The 19,149-nt window shown below is 42.4% G+C and overlaps 1 long non-coding RNA gene across 2 annotated transcripts; it reads right to left on the bottom strand.

Annotated features, from left to right (window-relative positions):
- Positions 1-592: 592 nt before the first annotated feature.
- Positions 593-17,213, bottom strand: LOC135524521 (uncharacterized). 2 transcript variants are annotated; one of them, XR_010452972.1, is made up of 4 exons: positions 16,940-17,213; positions 16,115-16,373; positions 15,821-15,916; positions 593-2,282 (listed from the first exon to the last, which is right to left on the bottom strand). It is a non-coding gene; the product is annotated as an uncharacterized LOC135524521 (long non-coding RNA). The 2 variants fall into 2 exon arrangements; XR_010452971.1 differs by lacking the exon at positions 593-2,282 and adding an exon at positions 13,224-15,298.
- Positions 17,214-19,149: the final 1,936 nt, after the last annotated feature.

Raw genomic sequence — 19,149 nt, 5'->3', positions numbered from 1 at the left:
AAATGGAAATGAAAGAGGGCTAAGTTCTCCGAGCGCGAGGATTGCATCGAGTGTCAGAATAAACATGAGTCTGTGGACAAAGTGGACCCTTGCCTTTTGGCTGATCCATTTGTGGTTTCAGGGTGGGTGAAAACACAGTTGGGTACTGTGGGATCGGTGAGGGTAACCAGAAGTGGTCTTGTGATAATTGTTTGTGTTTCTGCTGGTCAGAGGGAGAAGTCACTCGGCGTTAAACGAATGGGTGCAAGAAATGTGAATTGTTTTGCTCTCAAGAAACGGGCGCCATTGAAAGGAGTGATTACTGGGGTAGCAGTAAATGTTCAAGTTCACCAACTAAGGAGGAAGATTCCCGATGTTTGTGATGCTCTTTGTTTGGTGCAAACGCAGACAAGGTGGCGAGAGTGGTGAAACAGAAAAGTAATTGTCTGTTCTTTTGAGTTTTAATGTTGGGTCTTTGCCTGACAAAGAGATGTTAGGATATAAGTTAGGTAGGGTATTTGTTTACTTTTAATTATTTTCAAGCAAATGTCACCAGGCAGACCAAAACTCCATCCCACCAAACAGGCTGATATTTATTTTCAAACAGCTCTTACATTAAAAGGCCATCATAATCATAATTTTTCATATATCATAATTTTTCAACCTCATAGTGTGGAAATATATATAAAACACAAGTATATCACGTTTTTGACTGTACTGGGCCTTTAAATGGGTCACCTGAGTGAGAGCAGGCAGTCTCCACAACTGTTGTCTTTCTTGGCATCCATGGACTGATACTCAGGTATCAGTGTCGCCAGGCCAAATGCCAGAGGAAATTGTTCACTGTGTACAGTGTTGGTAATGTGTACTGTAGACAATGGCATTCTGTGATTGATTTGCCATTTCACACATGCCAAAGTTAAGCCATAAAAACATATTTCTCGACTTTAAAGTTTAAACTGTAAGTAGTAGCTAGCAGTTGGTAGAGGTGACAATGACATGCAAAGCCTAGCTAGGTACCTCTTCTCATTTAAACATCTGAAACCTTTGTATCAATTTTCGCCGCTGTCTTCTTGGCTCCTTTCAGTTTGTGTATTGTCAGCTAAACCAATCACTTCCGGGTAGACATTTTCAAAATAAAAGTCCACGACATAATAGTAGAAAAGTGTCAATAACCTGTATTCATTCATGATATCAAAAATGATTAGATAAATATTAACAATGAGTCATATTTAAGTGACATCTGCATTACATTTGGGTTTTAAAACATGTTCAAAGGTCAAATAAAGAACTAAATGTCTGTATGCAGCACATACAAATACAGCTAGCATGGACAGGAAAAATGATTAAAATCAAAATCAAATCAAATTTATGTATATAGCCCTTCGTACATCAGCTGATATCTCAAAGTGCTGTACAGAAATCCAGCCTAAAACCCCAAACAACAAGCAATGCAGGTGTAGAAGCACAGTGGCTAGGAAAAACTCCCTAGAAAGGCCAAAACCTAGGAAGATACCTAGAGAATAAACAGGCTATGAGGGGGGGGCAGTCCTCTTCTGGCTGTGCCGGGTGGAGATTATAACAGAACATGGCCAAGATGTTCAAATGTTCATAAATAACCAGCATGGTCAAATAATAATAATCACAGTAGTTGTCGAGGGTGCAGCAAGTCAGCACCTCAGGAGTAAATGTCAGTTGGCTTTTCGTAGCCGATCATTAAGAGTATCTCTACCACTCCTGTTGTCTCTAAAGATTTGAAAACAGCAGGTCTGGGACAGGTAGCATGTCCGGTGAACAGGTCAGGATTCCATAGCCGCAGGCAGAACAGTTGAAACTGGAGCAGCAGCACGGCCAGGTGGACTGGGGACAGCAAGGAGTCATCATGCCAGCTGGTCCAAGGGCTCAGGTCCTCCGAGAGAGAGAAAGAAAGAGAATTAGAGAGAGCATACTCAAATTCACACACGACACCGGATAAGACAGGAGAAGTACTCCAGATATAACAAACTGACCCTAGCCCCCTGACACATAAACTACTGCAGCATAAATACTTGAGGCTGAGGCGGGGTCAGGAGACACTGTGGCCCCATCCGATGATATCCCCGGACAGGGCCAAACAGAAAGGATATAACCCCACCCACTTTGCCAAAGCACAGCCCCCACACCACTAAAGGGATATCTTCAACCACCAACTTACCATCCTGAGACAAGGCCGAGTATAGCCCACAAAGATCTCTGCCACGGCACAACCCAAGGGGGGGCGCCAACCAGATTGATTGCAGGTCAATAAAACCACGATCCAGTCCCTAGAATACAAAGCAGGTGAGTTTGAACCAAAAGCTACGCCATAGGCAGTTTTCCTAGACTTTTACTGTGTTCGAAAAGCTTAAAGTGGGGCGCCTGAACACTATACTGTACAAAAATAGCACTGCACAGGAAAAGCGATTGTATGTGTGCCACGGCCAAACAGGTGTTAGTTTGTTTTCTGACTGTTTGGAAGTGTAAATAAGAAATCCCAGATATGTTCAAATGAAAACGTTTTTTAAGTCTTTTAAGTTAAAAACATTTTCATTCATGAAATGCAATTTCTGACATGTTGTGGTTTATTTATTGTTTAATCATTCAAGACCAATTTAATTTCAGATTTAATTTCAGATACTGTGACGACATCCTCAGGCCCACTGTCGTGCCATTCATCCGCCGCCATAATATCATGTTTCAGCATGATAATGTATGTCGCAAGGATTTGTGCATAACTCCTGGAGTTCCTGGAAGCTGAAAATGTCCTGCATACTCAGACATGTCACCCATTGAGCATATTTGGGATGCTCTGGATCGACGTGTACGACAGTGTTACAGTTCCCACCAATATCCAGAAACTTTGCACAGCTATTGAAGAGGAGTAGAACAACATTCCACAGGCCACAATCAATAGCCTGATCAACTATGTGAAGATGTCACTCTGCATGAGTGAGACGTGAGATGCGGTGTGGGTGAATGGATGATCTCCGCATGTGTATTTCCCAACGTAAAGCAATGAGAAGGTGGTGTTATGGTGTGGGGGTGCTTTGCTGGTGACACTGATTTATTTAGAATTCACACTTAACCAGCATGGCAACCACAGCATTCTGCAGCAATAAGCCATCCCATCTAGTTTGGGCTTAGTGGGACTATCATTTGGATAGGAGGGCTTTCTCCTATAGAGCTCCATTTTTATGGAATGGTCTGCCTACCCATTTGAATGTGAGAGACGCAGACTCGGTCTCAAACTTTAAGTCTTTACTGAAGACATTTCTTCAGTGGATCATATGATTGAGTGTTGTCTGGCCCAGGAGTGTGAAGGTGAACGGAAAGGCTCTGGAGCAACAAACTGCCCTTGCAGTCTCTGCCTGGCCGGTTCCCCTCTTTCCACTGGGATTCTCTGCCTCGAACCCTATTACAAGGGCTGAGTCACTGGCTTACTGGTGCTCTTTCATGCCTTCCCTAGGAGGGGTGATTCACTGGTCTTATCCAGTGTACTGTGTGAATTTAAGTATGCTCTCTCTAATTCTCTTTCTCTCTCTCGGAGGACCTGAGCCCTAGGACCATGCCTCAGGACAACCTGGCATGAGGACTCCTTGCTGTCCCCAGTCCACCTGGCCGTGCTGCTGCTCCAGTTTCAACTGTTCAGCACCTGAGGTGCTGACTTCCTGCACCCTCGACAACTACTGTGATTATTATTATTTGACCATGCTGGTCATTTATGAACATTTGAACATCTTGGCCATGTTCTGTTATAATCTCCACCCGGCACAGCCAGAAGAGGACTGGCCACCCCTCATAGCCTGGTTCCTCTCTAGGTTTCTTCCTAGGTTCTGGCCTTTCTAGGGAGTTTTTCCTAACCACCGTGCTTCTACACCTGCAGTGCTTGCTATTTTGGGTTTGGGTTTCTGTACAGCACTTCGATATATCAGCTGATGTACAAAGAGCTATATAAATAAATTTGATTTGTTTTTCAACAGGACAATGACCCAACACACCTGCAGGCTGTGTAAGCGCTATTTAACCAAGGAGAGCTGAATCAGATGACCTGGAGTCCACAACACCCGACCTCAACCCAATTGAGTTGGTTTGGGATGAATTGGGCGGCAGAGTGAAGGAAAAGCAGCCAACAAGTGCTCAGCATATGTGGGAACTCCTTCAAGACTGTTGGAAAAAGCATTCCAGGTGAAGCTGGTTGAGAGAATGCAAAGCTGTCAAAGGCAAAGGGTGGCTATTTAAGAAAAATATATTTTCATTTGTTTAACACTTTTTTGGTTACTACATGATTCCATGTGTTTTTTCATCGTTTTGATGTCTTCACTATTATTCTACAATGTAGAAAACAGTGAAAATAAAGAAAAACCCTTGAATGAGTAGGTGTTCTAAAACTTTTGATCGGTAGTGAGTGAGTATACACACACACAGTTGAAGTCGGAAGTTTACATAGCCAAATACATTTAAACAAAGTTTTTCACAATTACTGACACTTAATCCTAGTAAGAATTCTGTTTTAGGTCAGTTAGGATCACCACTATTTTAAGAATGTAAAATGTCAGAATAATAGGAGAGAGAATTATTTATTTCAGCTTTTATTTCTTTCATCACATTCCCAGTGGGTGAGAAGTTTACATACACTCAATTAGTATTTGGGAGCATTGCCTTTAAATTGCTTAACTTGGGTAAAATTTCCACAACCTTCCCACAATAAGTTGGGTGAATTTTGGCCCATTCCTCCTGACAGAGCTGGTGTAACTGAGTCAGGTTTGTAGCCTCCTTCACGCACACATGCTTTTTCAGTTCTACACGCACATTTTCTATGGGATTGAGGTCAGGGGCTTTGTGATGGCCACTCCAATACCTTGACTTTGTTGTCCTTAAGCCATTTTGCCACAACTTGAGTATGCTTGGGGTCATTGTCCATTTGGAAGACCCATTTGTGACCAAGCTTGAACTTCCTGACTGGAGGTCTTGAGATGTTGCTTCAATATATCCACATAATTTTCCTACCTCATGATGCCATCTATTTTGTGAAGTGCACCAGTCCCTCCTGCAGCAAAAGCACCCCCACAACATGATGCTGCCAACCCTGTGCTTCACGGTTGGGATGGTGTTCTTCAGCTTGCAAGCATCCCCCTTTTTCTTCCAAACCTAACAATGGTCATTAAGGCCAAACAGTTGTTTCATCAGACCAGAGGACATTTCTCCACAAAGTATGATCTTTGTCCCCATGTGCAGTTTCAAACCATAGTATGGCTTTTTTATGGCAGTTTCGGAGCAGTAGCTTCTTCCTTGCTGAGTGGCCTTTCAGGTTATGTCGATATAGGAGTCGTTTTACTGTGGATATAGATACTTTTGTACCCGTTTCCTTGAGCATCTTCACAAGTTACTTTGCTGTTGTTCTGGGATTGATTTTCACTTTTCTCACCCAAGTACGTTCATCTCTAGGAGAAAGAACAAGTCTCCTTCCTGAGCGATATGATGGCTGCGTGGTCCCATGGTGTATATACTTGCATACTATTGTTTGTACAGATGAACGTGGTACCTTCAGGTGTTTGGAAATTTCTCCCAAGGATGAACCAGACTTGGAGGTCAACAATTATTATTATTTTATTATAAAGTCTTGGCTGATTTCCCCATGATGTCAAACTAAGAGGCACTGCGTTTGAAGGTAGGCCTTGAAAGACATCCACAGGTACACCTCCAATTGACTCAAATTATGTCAATTAGCCTATCAGAAGCTTAATGCCAAAACATAATTTTCTGGAATTTTACAAGCTGTTTAAAGGCACAGTCAACTTAGTGCATGTAAACTTCTGACCCACTGGAATTGCTTGGTCACAAATGGGTCTTCCAAATGGACAATGACCCCAAGCATACTTCCAAAGTTGTGGCAAAAATAGCTTAAGGACAGCAAAGTCAAGGTATTGGAGTGGCCATCACAAAGCCCTGACCTCAACCCTATAGAACATTTGTGGGCAGAACTGAAAAAGCGTGTGCGAGCAAGTCCTACAAACATGACTCAGTTACACCAGCTGTGTCAGAAGGAATGGGCCAACTTATTGTGGGAAGCTTGTGGAAGGCTACCCGAAACATTTGACCCAAGTTAAATAATTTAAAGGCAATGCTCCCAAATACTAATTGAGTGTATGTAAACTTCTGACCCACTGGGAATGTGATGAAATAAAAGCTCAAATAAATCACTAAACTATTATTCTGACATTTCATTCTTAAAATAAAGTGGTGATCCTAACTGACCTAAGACAGGACATTTTTACGAGGATTAAATGTCAGGAATTGTCTAAAACTGAGATTAAATGCATGTAAACTTCCAACTTCAACTGTATATTTCATGAGCTTCCATATATCTTCTAGATATAGGACAGACACTTCAAATATATATTCCTTGTATTTGACTGTCTTTGCCATTTATGAACGCGCTATTCAATGCGTTTCTATGGGCTATAGTATTAAAGGTCAAATTCAATATCTTATCAAAACGTATTATAAAAATGTATATACACACCTAAAGGGTCCTAAAATCCCAAATAAAAATTTCAGTTGAAGACTGCCAAAGTAAGCAAACAAGTGGAGTCATGAGATAATCCTAGTGTGCTGGTCTCTTACCTTTCCTCCAAGGATGTGTAAACACTCCTTACCTTGATCCCAAAGAATGAACATGACCACCAGGGCCATCATTGACTTGAATTGGGACTCCTGTCCTGTTCATTCTAATTGTATGCATTTAATGCTATCCGATAGGTGAAATCCTGATAGATAACTTTTGAAAAACTGGACCCAGGCCATCACAATGCTCAATTAATTATAGTAGACATCTGTGTTGGGGTCATTTCTAAATTCAATATTATCACAACAAATCAATTTCAAATTAAATTCCTTCGGGCTAATCACATCACTGTTCAAATAGCCTAGCTATTCTGGAAATGCAATGATATAAGTTGAAATTATTGAAAACAAAGCCTACAGTAAATGTTTAATACAATGCGCATTAATTCCATTACCTGGGAGAAGATGAAATGTTTTTACAATTGCAATTCCAAAAAGTCATAAAACAGCCTAATTCCAATTAAATTCCATTACTTGAAGATTTGAAAGTATATTCTCCACTTCATGGCTGAATTCAAATGTCTAATTAAATTGTCCCCAAATCTGGGAGACATTACACTCACCTTAATCAGGAGGACATATGGCACAAACCGGTAGATAAAACTGAAAATACTGATTAAATTGTATTGACACTAATAAAAGACTAATGTTTTGTACAAAATAAATGCTATGTACCATTGCCATCTAGGCCTTTTGGGCTCCCGAGTGGTGCAGTGTTCTAAGGCACTGCATCTCAGTGCTAGAGGCGTGACTACAGACACCCTGGTTCGAATCCAGGCTGTATCACAACAAGCCATTATTCAGTGGGCTGCTTCTCCACCTAGTGGTGACACTCCATCACTAAAGATGGGCATTATCAGCAAAAAGCACAGAAGCATCCAAAATCGCATTTCCACTGCCTCTTGTATTTAGAAAATACACTAAACAAAAAATATAGAACACAACATTTAAAGTTTTGGTCCTGTGTTTCATGAGTGGATATAGAAGATCCCAGAAATGTTTCATAATCACAGAATAGAGTTTCTCAAAAATGTTGTGCACAAATTTAGACATAGACGTCTCAAGTTGAAGGAGCATGCAATTGGAATGCTGACTGCAGTAACATCCACCAGAGCGGTTGCCAGAGAATTTAATGTGAATTTCTCTACCATATGCCGGCTTCCAATGTCGTTTTAGAGAATTTGGCAACAAGTCCAACAGGACTCACAACCGCAGACCACGAGTAACCATGACAGCACAGGACCTCCACATCTGCCCTTTTCACCTGCAGGATCTTCTATGACCAGCCACCGGACAGGTGACGAAACTGAGGATTATTTGTGTCTGTAATAAAGCCCTTTTGTGGGGAAAAACTCACTATGACTGGCAGGGCCTGGCTCCCCAGTGGGTGAGCGCAAGCACTCCAAGGCCCAACCAAGGCTGCATCTCTGCCCAGTCATGTAAAATCCATAGATTATTGCCTAATTAATATATTTAAAATTGACTGATTTCCTTAAATGAACTGTAACTCAGTAAAATCGATGAAAATGTTGCAATGTTTTTGTTCAGTATATACACTGCTCAAAAAATAAAGGGAACACTTAAACAACACAATGTAACTCCAAGTCAATCACACTTCTGTGAAATCAAACTGTCCACTTAGGAAGCAACACTAATTGACAATACATTTCACATGCTGTTGTGCAAATAGAATAGACAACAGGTGGGAATTATAGGCAGTTAGCAAGACACCCCCAATAAAGGAGTGGTTCTGCAGGTGGTGACCACAGACCACTTCTCAGTTCCTATGCTTCCTGGCTGATGTTTTGGTCACTTTTGAATGCTGGCGGTGCTTTCACTCTAGTGGTAGCATGAGACGGAGTCTACAACCCACACAAGTGGCTCAGGTAGTGCAGCTCATCCAGGATGACACATCAATGCAAGCTGTGGCAAGAAGGTTTGCTGTGTCTGTCAGCGTAGTATCCAGAGCATGGAGGCGCTACCAGGAGACAGGCCAGTACATCAGGAGAGGTGGAGGAGGCCGTAGGAGGGCAACAACCCAGCAGCAGGACCGCTACCTCCGCCTTTGTGCAAGGGGGAGCAAGAGGAGCACTCACTGCCAGAGCCCTGCAAAATGACCTCCAGCAGGCCACAAATGTGCATGTGTCTGCTCAAACGGTCAGAAACAGACTCCATGAGGGTGGTATGAGGGCCCGACGTCCACAGGTGGGGGTTGTGCTTACAGCCCAACACCGTGCACGACGTTTGGCATTTGCCAGAGAACACCAAGATTGTCAAATTCGCCACTGGCGCCCTGTGCTCTTCACAGATGAAAGCAGGTTCACACTGAGCACGTGACAGACGTGAGAGAGTCTGGAGATGCTGTGGAGAACGTTCTGCTGCCTGCAACATCCTCCAGCATGACCGGTTTGGCGGTGGGTCAGTCATGGTGTGGGGTGGCATTTCTTTGGGGGGGGGGGGGGGCCGCACAGCCCTCCATGTGCTCGCCAGAGGTAGCCTGACCGCCATTAGGTACCGAGATGAGATCCTCAGACCCCTTGAGACCATATGCTGGTGTGGTTGCCCCTGGGTTCCTCCTAATGCAAGACAATGCTAGATCTCATGTGGCTGGAATGTGTCAGCAGTTCCTGCAAGAGGAAGGCATTGATGCTATGGACTGGCCAGCCCGTTCGCCAGACCTGAATACAATTGAGCACATCTGGGACATCATGTCTCGCTCCATCCACCAACGCCACGTTGCACCGCAGACTGTCCAGGAGTTGGCGGATGCTTTAGTCCAGGTCTGGGAGGAGATCCCTCAGGAAACCATCCGCCACCTCATCAGGAGCATGCCCAGGCGTTGTAGGGAGGTCATACAGGCACGTGGAGGCCACACACACTACTGAGCCTCATTTTGACTTGTTTTAAGGACATTACATCAAAGTTGGATCAGCCTGTAGTGTGGTTTTCCACTTTAATTTTTAGTGTGATTCCAAATCCAGACCTCCATGGGTTGATAAATTTGATTTCCATTGATAATTTGTGTGTGATTTTGTAGTCAGCACATTCAACTATGTAAAGAAAAAAGTATTTCATAAGAATATTTCATTCATTCAGATCTAGGATGTGTTATTTTAGTGTTCCCTTTATTTTTTTGAGCAGTGTATATCATGCTGCTAGGTAACTAATGTAACTGTGCAGCTAAGTCAATAAGTCTAGTTTATGGTCAAGTCCTATTGCTGCACCATTGTCCACTTTCACTACAGATGTCATGTAGGCAGGTAAGTGGCATTGCATCTACTTTTTGTTGATGGGGCTTTTTTTTCCCATATTCGTTGCTGGGGGGTGCTTTGAACAATGTTAAATTATAATTTCTTCTACATTGTAACCATCTAAGCCAATAAGGTGGTGCTAGTATAATTAAATATATTTGGTATTGTAAATATTTAGAAATGCAACTAGAACTGATGCAAGGTTTGAGCAGAAAGGAACAATAATTATTTTATTTATTTTAATAAAACTTTAGCCAGCATTCCCCAGTTGGCAATAACCTGCCAGAAACCCATGTGAGACGGGTGGTGCCGCTAAACTTCAGTGTATAGATCAGGAAAAAGACATAAGGTCAATTTAAATAAGAATTGTTTTAAAAACAAGAATTCGTTCAACTTTTGCCCAATCAGGCATTACCTTTGCAGTCACCTGAATAACTCACCTAGGATCGGGCAGCCTTCTGAGAATCTGGAGGCGAGCAAGTAAACTCCCACTGCCATCCGTTCGTTCTCCTTGCTAATGTGCAATCATTGGAAAATAAAATTGATGACCTACGATTAAGATAATCCTACCAACGGGACATGAAAAACTAACATCTAATGTTTCACCGAGACGTGCTGAACAACGATACGGACAATATAGAGCAAACAGGATTTTTCTTGCACCGGCAGAACAGAGACGCTACCTCTGTTAAGACGAGGGGGGGGGTGTCTATTTGTAAATAACAGCTGGTGCACGATGTCTAATATTAAAGAAATCTTGAGGTATTGCTCGCCTGAGGTACAGTACCTTATGATAAGCTGTAGACCAGACCATCTAGAGTTCTCATCTATATTATTCGTAGCCGTCTATTTCCCTCCACAGAACGAAGCTGGCACTAAGACCGCTTCTCAACCAACTCCATAAGGTCATAAACCAAGAAGAAAATGCTCCCCCAGAAGCAGCGCTCCTAGTGGCCCGGGGACTTTAATGCAGGCAAACTTAAATCAGTTTTACCGAATTGTACCAGCATGTCACATGTGCAACCTGAGAAAAAAAAATCCTAGACCACCTTTACTCCACAGACAGAGATGCATACAAAGCATTCCCCTGCCCTCCATTTGGCAAATCTGACCATAATTAAATCATCCTGATTCCTGCTTACAAGCAACACTAAAGCAGGAAGTACCAGCGACTCACTCAATACGGATGTGGTCAGATGATGCAGATGCTGCACTACAGGACTGTTTTGCTAGCACAGACTGAAACATGTTCCTGGATTCATCCAATGGCATTGAGGAGTACACCACCTGTCATCGGCTTCATCAATAAGTGCATCGACAACGTCGTCCCCACAGTGACTGTACGTACATATCCCAACCAGAAGCCATAGATTACAAGCAACATCCGCATCGAGCTAGGCTAAAGCTGCCGCTTTCAAGGAGTGGGAGACTAATTGGGATGCTTATAAGAAATCCTGCTATGTCCTCAAACGAACCATCAAACAAGCAAAGCAGGAATAAGTTTGAATTCTCCTACACCGGCTCTGACCAGCCTACCAGACGAGTTAAATGCCTTTTATGCTTGCTTCAAGGCAAGAAACACTGAAGCATGCACGAGAGCACCAACTGTTCTGGATGACTGTGTGATAACACTCTCAGTAGCCAATGTGAACAAAACCTATAAACAGGTCAACATTCACAAAGCCAAACGGATAACCAGGACATGTACTCAAAGCAGGCCCAGACCAACTGTCAAGTGTCTTCACTGACATTTTCAACCTCTCCCTGATCGAGTCTGTAATAACTACTTGTCCCCAGATCCTCAAAAGGTTCTACAGCTGCACCAATGAGAGCTTCCTGGCCGGTTGCATCACCTCCTGGTATGGCAAATGCTCGGCATCTGGCCATAAGGCGCTACAGAGGGTAGTGTGAACGGCCCAGTATGTCACTGGGACCAAGCTTCCTGCCATCCAGGACCTATACAATAGGCGGTGTCAGAGGAAAGCCTATAAAATTGTCTGAGACTCCGGTCACCTAAGTTAGACTTTGCTCTACTACTGCACGGCAAGAGGTACCAGAACACCAAATCTAGGACCAAAAGGCTCAACAGCTTCTACCCCCAAGCCATAAGACTGCTGAACAATTAATAAAATCGCCACCGGACAATTTACATCGAACCCCCCCCCCTTCTTGTATACTGCTGCTACTCACTGTATATTATCTATGCAGTCACTTCATCCCCCACCTACATGTACAAATGACTGCAACTAACCTGTACCCCGCACACTGACTCAGTACCAGTGCCCCCTGTATATAGCATCATTATTCTTATTGTGTTACTTTTTTATTTTAGTCTTCTTGGTAGATATTTTCTTAACTCTTCATGAACTGCACTGTTGGTTAAGGGCTTGTAAGTAAGCATTTCACAGTAAAGTCTACACTTGTATTCGGCGCATGTGACAAATAATGTTTGATTTGATTTAGGGGTCTATAGTTAAGCAATAAGTCACGAGGGGGTGTAGTATATGGCCAATATACCACCACTAAGGGCTGTTCTTAGGCACGACGCATCGTGGAGTATCCTTCCTGTTTGGCCCTGTCCGGGGGTGTCCTCGGACGGGGCCACAGTGTCTCCTGACCCCTCCTGTCTCAGCCTCCAGTATTTATGCTGCAGTAGTTTATGTGTCGGGGGGCTGGGGTCAGTTTGTTATATCTGGAGTACATCTCCTGTCCAATTCGGTGTCCTGTGTGAATCTAAGTGTGCGTTCTCTAATTCTCTCCTCTCTCTCGGAGGACCTGAGCCCGAGGACAATGCCCCAGGACTACCTGACATGATGACTCCTTGCTGTCCCCAGTCCACCTGGCCGTGCTGCTGCTCCAGTTTCAACTGTTCTGCCTTATTATTATTATTCGACCATGCTGGTCATTTATGAACATTTGAACATCTTGGCCATGTTCTGTTATAATCTCTACCCGGCACAGCCAGAAGAGGACTGGCCACCCCACATAGCCCGGTTCCTCTAGGTTTCTTCCTAGGTTTTGGCCTTTATAGGGAGTTTTTCCTAACCACCGTGCTTCTACACCTGCATTGATTGCTGTTTGGGGTTTTAGGCTAGGTTTATGTACAGCACTTTGAGATATTAGCTGATGTACGAAGGGCTATATAAATACATTTGATTTGATTTTTGATTTGGACAGTCCTTAGCTGTGGTATATTAGCCTTATACCACAAACTCCCAAGGTACCTTATTGCTATTATAAACTGGTTACCAATGGAATTAAAGCAGTAAAAATAAACGTTTTGTCATGCCCGTGGTATACGACAGCTATCAGCCAATCAGCATTCAGGGCTCGACCCACTCAGTTTATAACTTCACATGAATGATGTGTTTATTGATTTACACAATATGAACAAATGAGTATTTGGGCTCATGAACATTAACCCTTTGATTTATAGCAAGATCTCCAAGCACTACAGCAAGCACATATCTAATTTCCTAAAGCACGCTCTCATTTCATACAAGGCTTTCCAGACACTCACCCGAGGACATTTCACACTACTGAATAAATCCCCATTGTTCATGACATCTGTAAGCAGGAAGTTGCACCACTGTAGTCTACAGACTGTAGATAATATTGAGATAATATCACGGAGTCTACACAACAGCAGCATTATGGCAAGCACTCCTGTCTACCTCCTTTTCTACTTCTGAAAGTGCCGTCAGAAGATTTACGATAATTATCACCATCACAGTGTGTGCGTGTAACAGTCACACCATCACATCTATGGTTTTTGTAGTGTCTTATGTCAGAAAAGCCTTTTCCACATCTCTTGCAATAGTAAGGCCTAACTCCAGTGTGGACTTGCATGTGGGCTTTAACATTGTTGGCTTGACTGAAACCTCTCCCGCAAACATCACATTTGAATGGCTTCTCTCCTGTGTGGATTCGCTCATGCCTTTTCAGATTGGTGTTGACTGCAAAAGTCTTGTCACAATAACTGCATTTGAAGGGTTTTTCACCTGTATGGGTCCGCTCATGTCCTTGAAGAGCTTGCTTCAGAATAAATTTCCTTCCACAGTATTTACATTCATGGGGCTTCACTCCACTGTGAACTCTCATGTGATAGTCAAAAGCATTTTTATATGCAATGGTCTTTCCACAAATGGAACAAGAATATTGTTTTTGTCCTGTGTGAATTTCTTTATGCTTTTTCAGAGTTAGCATGGAGCTGAAGCCGTTCAAACATATTTTGCAACTGAATGGCTTCGTTGATGTTCCTTCTCTCCCAGGAACCTTATCTCCTTCAGCCATGTGCCATTGTAGATTATGTTGTCTCATTTGGTAATTGTAAATAAAAGTCTTTCCACATAGGTCACACATAAAAGGTTTGGTTGCCCCATGACGGTGCATGTGAGCTTTTAAGTCGGTGGACTGAGGGTAGCTTTTCCCACACACTTTACATTTGTATGGTCTCTCCCCTGTGTGAAGCACTTGGTGTCTCACAAGGTTTCCTTTATGGCCAAAAGCAGCTCCACAGGTCTCACATTTAAATGGCTTCTCCCCTGTATGAATTCGCTTGTGCTTTTCGAGGACGGATTTTGTCCTAAAGCTCTTACCACACTCTGAGCATAAGTGTGGACGTATGTCTGCACCTGTATGTCTTCGCATATGAATTCTTAGGTCATAAGACTGTCTGTAACTCTTCCCACATTCAGCACAGCTGTATGGTTTTTCACCGGTGTGGATTCTCTCGTGCCCTATAAGTATGGTCCTTTTTGTGAAACCCTTTCCACAAGTCAGGCACTTGAACGGTCTCTCCACTGCATGAACTAGCCGATGTTGTGTCAGATCTGTCTTGGTAGAGAATGTATTTCTACAGACTTTGCAACTGAAATTGTTTTCTTTGTGATGCAACATGTGACGTTCGAGCTGCTTGGACATTCTGAATGTTTTGCCACATTGACCACAAGCAAATGGCCTTTCTCCTGTGTGAATTAGCTTGTGACGTAACAGCATGCGGTTCAGGCTGAAGGTCTTGTCACAAACGTCACAGGTGAAGGGTCTTGTGTGAATTAGCTTATGACCTTCCAGTAACCCTTTCCTGCTGAAGGTCTTCTCACAAATGTCACACTTGAAAGGTTTTGTGTGGATTAGCTTGTGAACTCTCAGCAACTCTTTCTTGCTGAATGTCTTCTCACAAACATCACACTTGAAGCGTTTGTTTTCTGTGGATCCTGTCCCATTAGTAATATTACTGTTTTTATGTCTTTCATGGCTGTCTCTACCGTTATAAGTGCCCTCTGGAAGAGCAGCTCTCATATGCTCAATGTTGGATTCAGTATCTCTTGGTGAGGGCTCTGTATTCAGTCCATGTGTGTCTCCCAGAGAGGAGTCATACTCCAATGAAGTCGTCTCTGTAGGTTTACTGCAAACTTTGGCAGGACCTAAACATAAAAGGAATGTGAACATACACATAGTAAAACTATAGCCTAAGTTAAGAGAATTTAACAAAATGATTAGGTTATACTAAATGTATTTAGTTAGACAAATAAATCAACCAATATATGGCTATATCAATATTTTGCCTTAAAATAAACATGCTTTTTAACAGTGTGTATTGTTTTCGAACAACTGGGTCATATTCATTAGCGCACACCACAGAAAAATGTTATGCCACAGAAAACAAACAGGAGAATCTTATTGGCGTTCAGGTAGTTACTCCCCATTTTCTTTTGTTTGGTTCTTACTGAATGACCCTGGACCACGTTCAGCAGAACACAACTTTATAACATGAGATTCAAAGGTAACGGTGCTATTCTGAAAAAACTGTATGTTTAGTAAGCCAATGGTGTGGACTGTTTGAGGGAAACATTTAGTTCAGTACAAACCATCACAGCAAACATTGAACTGAACGCACACCTGGTTTGGCAACGATTATTCAAATATAACACCACTGAGGATATTACCTGCACAGACAGATGTTGCGTTAGTGACTGTGTTTGCTTGACTGACATTCCCTGGAAATGCTGAAGCCGCTGTCATTCCAGGCAACAATGGGAGATCTAAAGAACAACAAGAAAAGTTACATTGAAACATGTTAAAAACTCTCTCTCACTTTTTACTTACAACAAAATGATGTGTGGGATGTTAATACAAACAAAACTATCAAAGATGGGGAACAAAACGATCAGTACACCTACAACAGACCTACTTAGCTACTATAGGCAGGAATCTAATGACTCGAGGTCTACAATACTCACCAACTGGTTTTATTGCAAAGATCATTCCGTTGTGCAGAACATGGGTTGGCGTCTGTACTTTCGGTTCAGCCTCCACTTTAGCCAGAGACGTTCTATAATGTTCAGCCTTCTCAGTAATTTCCTTCATATATTCATCCATCTGCTCCACCTTGGTCTTCAGTTTCTCGTTTTCATTTTGCAAACGAGAGGAGGCCACAAGGAATAGTTGGCAGACTTTACGAATACCCTCCCCCATCAACAAATTCATAATGGTGCAGAGCTGTGTAGAGCAATAGAAACAAGTGAACTAGTTAGTTACTGTATACAGCCAGCTTAAGCAGAGGATGTGAAATCAGTAACGTTGGCTAGCAACCTAGCTGAGGGCTAGCTAGTAGTACTAGTTAAGTAACGTTGTACCAGGCTGTTTCACAACCGGCCGTGGTTGGGAGTCCAATAGGGCGGCGCACAATTGGCCCAGCGTCGTCCGGGTTTGGCCGGTGTAGTCTGTCATTGCAAATAAGCATTTGTTCTTAATTGATTTGCCTAATTGAATGGTTAAATAAAACAAAATAAAAATTAACGTTCGCCAGGTAGTCAAATTAGGTAGTCGGCACTCTCAGCGCGATGGTTGAAAACCAAAAACATCCGGTTTTCAGGGATACGGTATCTTCAACCTAGCTTCCTTTAACCTGAAAATCAGAATCGGGGCCACGTTCAGGTTAACGATCTAGGTAGCTAAACAAATTTATTCAGATAACTTTTGTTCGTTAACTAACGTAGCTGGTTGTCGTCACTAGGCGCCCGTCATCATACTGCTCAATGCCAGAAATATTTTAGAATACTCACCTCTCTCCCCGGATTAACGTCGTTGTTAGCGTCAGAGTTTGGCAAAAATTTATATATGTCTGTCATTGCCGTCTCGACGACGAAGGCCATAATCGATGTTGTTTCTGACTGGAACATATTGTAAATTGTAGCCATCTTGACCTTTGACTAATTCAGGTAACGTTAGAATAAAAACTACAAGTCGCAGCTACATTTATTTTAGGTAGCATATTTTTGCTAATTTGCTGATACTGTCATCCGCGTGAAGCAAACTGGCGTCTTGTCAGATCCCTTCCGGGTCACGGATTTTTAGAAATGTTCCAAATTAGAAAAGTGCATGAGCACGAACAATTATTCAGATTTATTCATATTTAAATATGCACTAGTTTTAGAAAAAGTTTTAGAACACCTACTCATTCAAGTTTTGTTTTTGTTTATTTTGACTATTTTCTACAATGTAAAAAAGAAGTGGGTAGCCTAGTGGTTAGAGCGTTGGACTAGTAACCGGAAGGTTGCGAGTTCAAACCCACGAGCTGACAAGGTACAAATCTGTCGTTCTCCCCCTGAACTGGCAGTTAACCCACTGTTCCCAGGCCGTCATTGTAAATAAGAATTTGTTCTTACCTGACTTGCCTGGTTAAATAAAGGTAAAAATAAAATAAAATAGTGAAGACATCAAAACTATGAAATAACACACATGGAATCATGCAGTAACCAAAAAGTGTAAAACAAATCAAAATATATTTTATATTCTTTAAAGTAGCCACCCGTTGCCTTGATGACAGATTTGTACACTCTTGGCATTCTCTCAACCAGCTTCATGAGGCAGTCACCTGGAAGGTATTTCAATTAACAGGTGTGCCTTCTTAAAAGTTTATTTGTGGAATTTCTTTCCTTCTTAACGCATTTGAGCCAATCAGTTGTGTTGTGACAAGGTAGGGAGGTATACAGAAGATAGGTTCTGTTTGGTTAAAGACCAAGTCCATATTTTGGCAAGAACAGCTCAAATAAGCAAAGAGAAACAACAGTCCATAATAGTTTAAGATATGAAGGTCAGTCAATTCAGAACATTTCAAGAACTTTGAAAGGTTCCTCACGTGCAGTTGCAAAACCCATCAAGCGCTATGATGAAACTGGCTCTCATGAGGAGCGCCATAGGAATGGAAGACCCAGAGTTACCTCTGCTGCAGAGGATAAGTTCATTAGAGTTATCAGCCTCAGAAATTGCAGCCCAAATAAATGCTTCACAGATTTCAGGTAACAGACACATCTCAACATCAACTGTTCAGAGGAGACTGTGTGAATCAGGCGTTCATGGTTGAATTGCTGCAAAGAAACCACTACAAAAGGACACCAATAAGAAGAAGAGACATGCTTGGGACAAGAAACACAAGCAATGGACATTAGACTGGTGGAAATTTGTCCTTTGGTCTGGACTCCAAATTGGAGATTTTTGGTTCCAATTGCCGTGTCTTTGTGAGACGTGGTGAGGGTGAACAGATTATCTGCATGTGTATTTCCAACCGTAAAGCATGGTGGAGGAGGGGTTATGGTGTTGGGGTGCTTTGCTGGTGACACTGTCAAGGCACACTTAACCAGCATGGCTACCACAGCATTCTTCAGCGATACACCATCCCATCTGGCTTGGGCTTACTGGGCTAGTCATTTGTTTTTCAACAGGACAATGACTCAACACACCTCCAGGCTATGTAAGGGTTAATTTACCAAGAAGGACGGTGATGGAGTGCTGCATCAGATGACCTGGCCTCCATAATCCCCCGACCTCAACCAAATTGTGATGGTTTGGGATGAGTCGGACTGCAGAGTGAAGGAAAAGCAGCCAACAAGTGCTCTGTATATGTGGGAACTCCATCAAGACTGTTGGAAAAGCATTCCAGGTGAAGCTGGCTGAGAGAATCCCAAGAGTGTGCTAAGCTGTCTTCAAGGCAAAGGGTGGCTATATAAAGAATCTCAAATATAAAATATATTTTGATTTGTTGATTTCTACATGATTCCATGTGTCCATATTTCATGGTTTTGATGTCTTCACTATTACTCTACAATGTAGAAAATAGTAAAAATAAAGAAAACCCCTTGAATGAGTAGGTCTCCATAAACATTTGACCGGTAGTGTGTGTATATACACAGATGAAGTCGGAAGTTTACATACACTTAGGTTGGAGTTATTAAAACTCATTGTTCAACCAAGCCCTGACCTCAATCCTATAGAC

The sequence above is a fragment of the Oncorhynchus masou genome, chromosome 31, assembly GCF_036934945.1.
Source record: "Oncorhynchus masou masou isolate Uvic2021 chromosome 31, UVic_Omas_1.1, whole genome shotgun sequence".
Taxonomy (NCBI): domain Eukaryota; kingdom Metazoa; phylum Chordata; class Actinopteri; order Salmoniformes; family Salmonidae; genus Oncorhynchus; species Oncorhynchus masou.
Note: the sequence above shows the minus strand (reverse complement) of the source record. Positions and strands in the feature narration are given on the sequence as shown.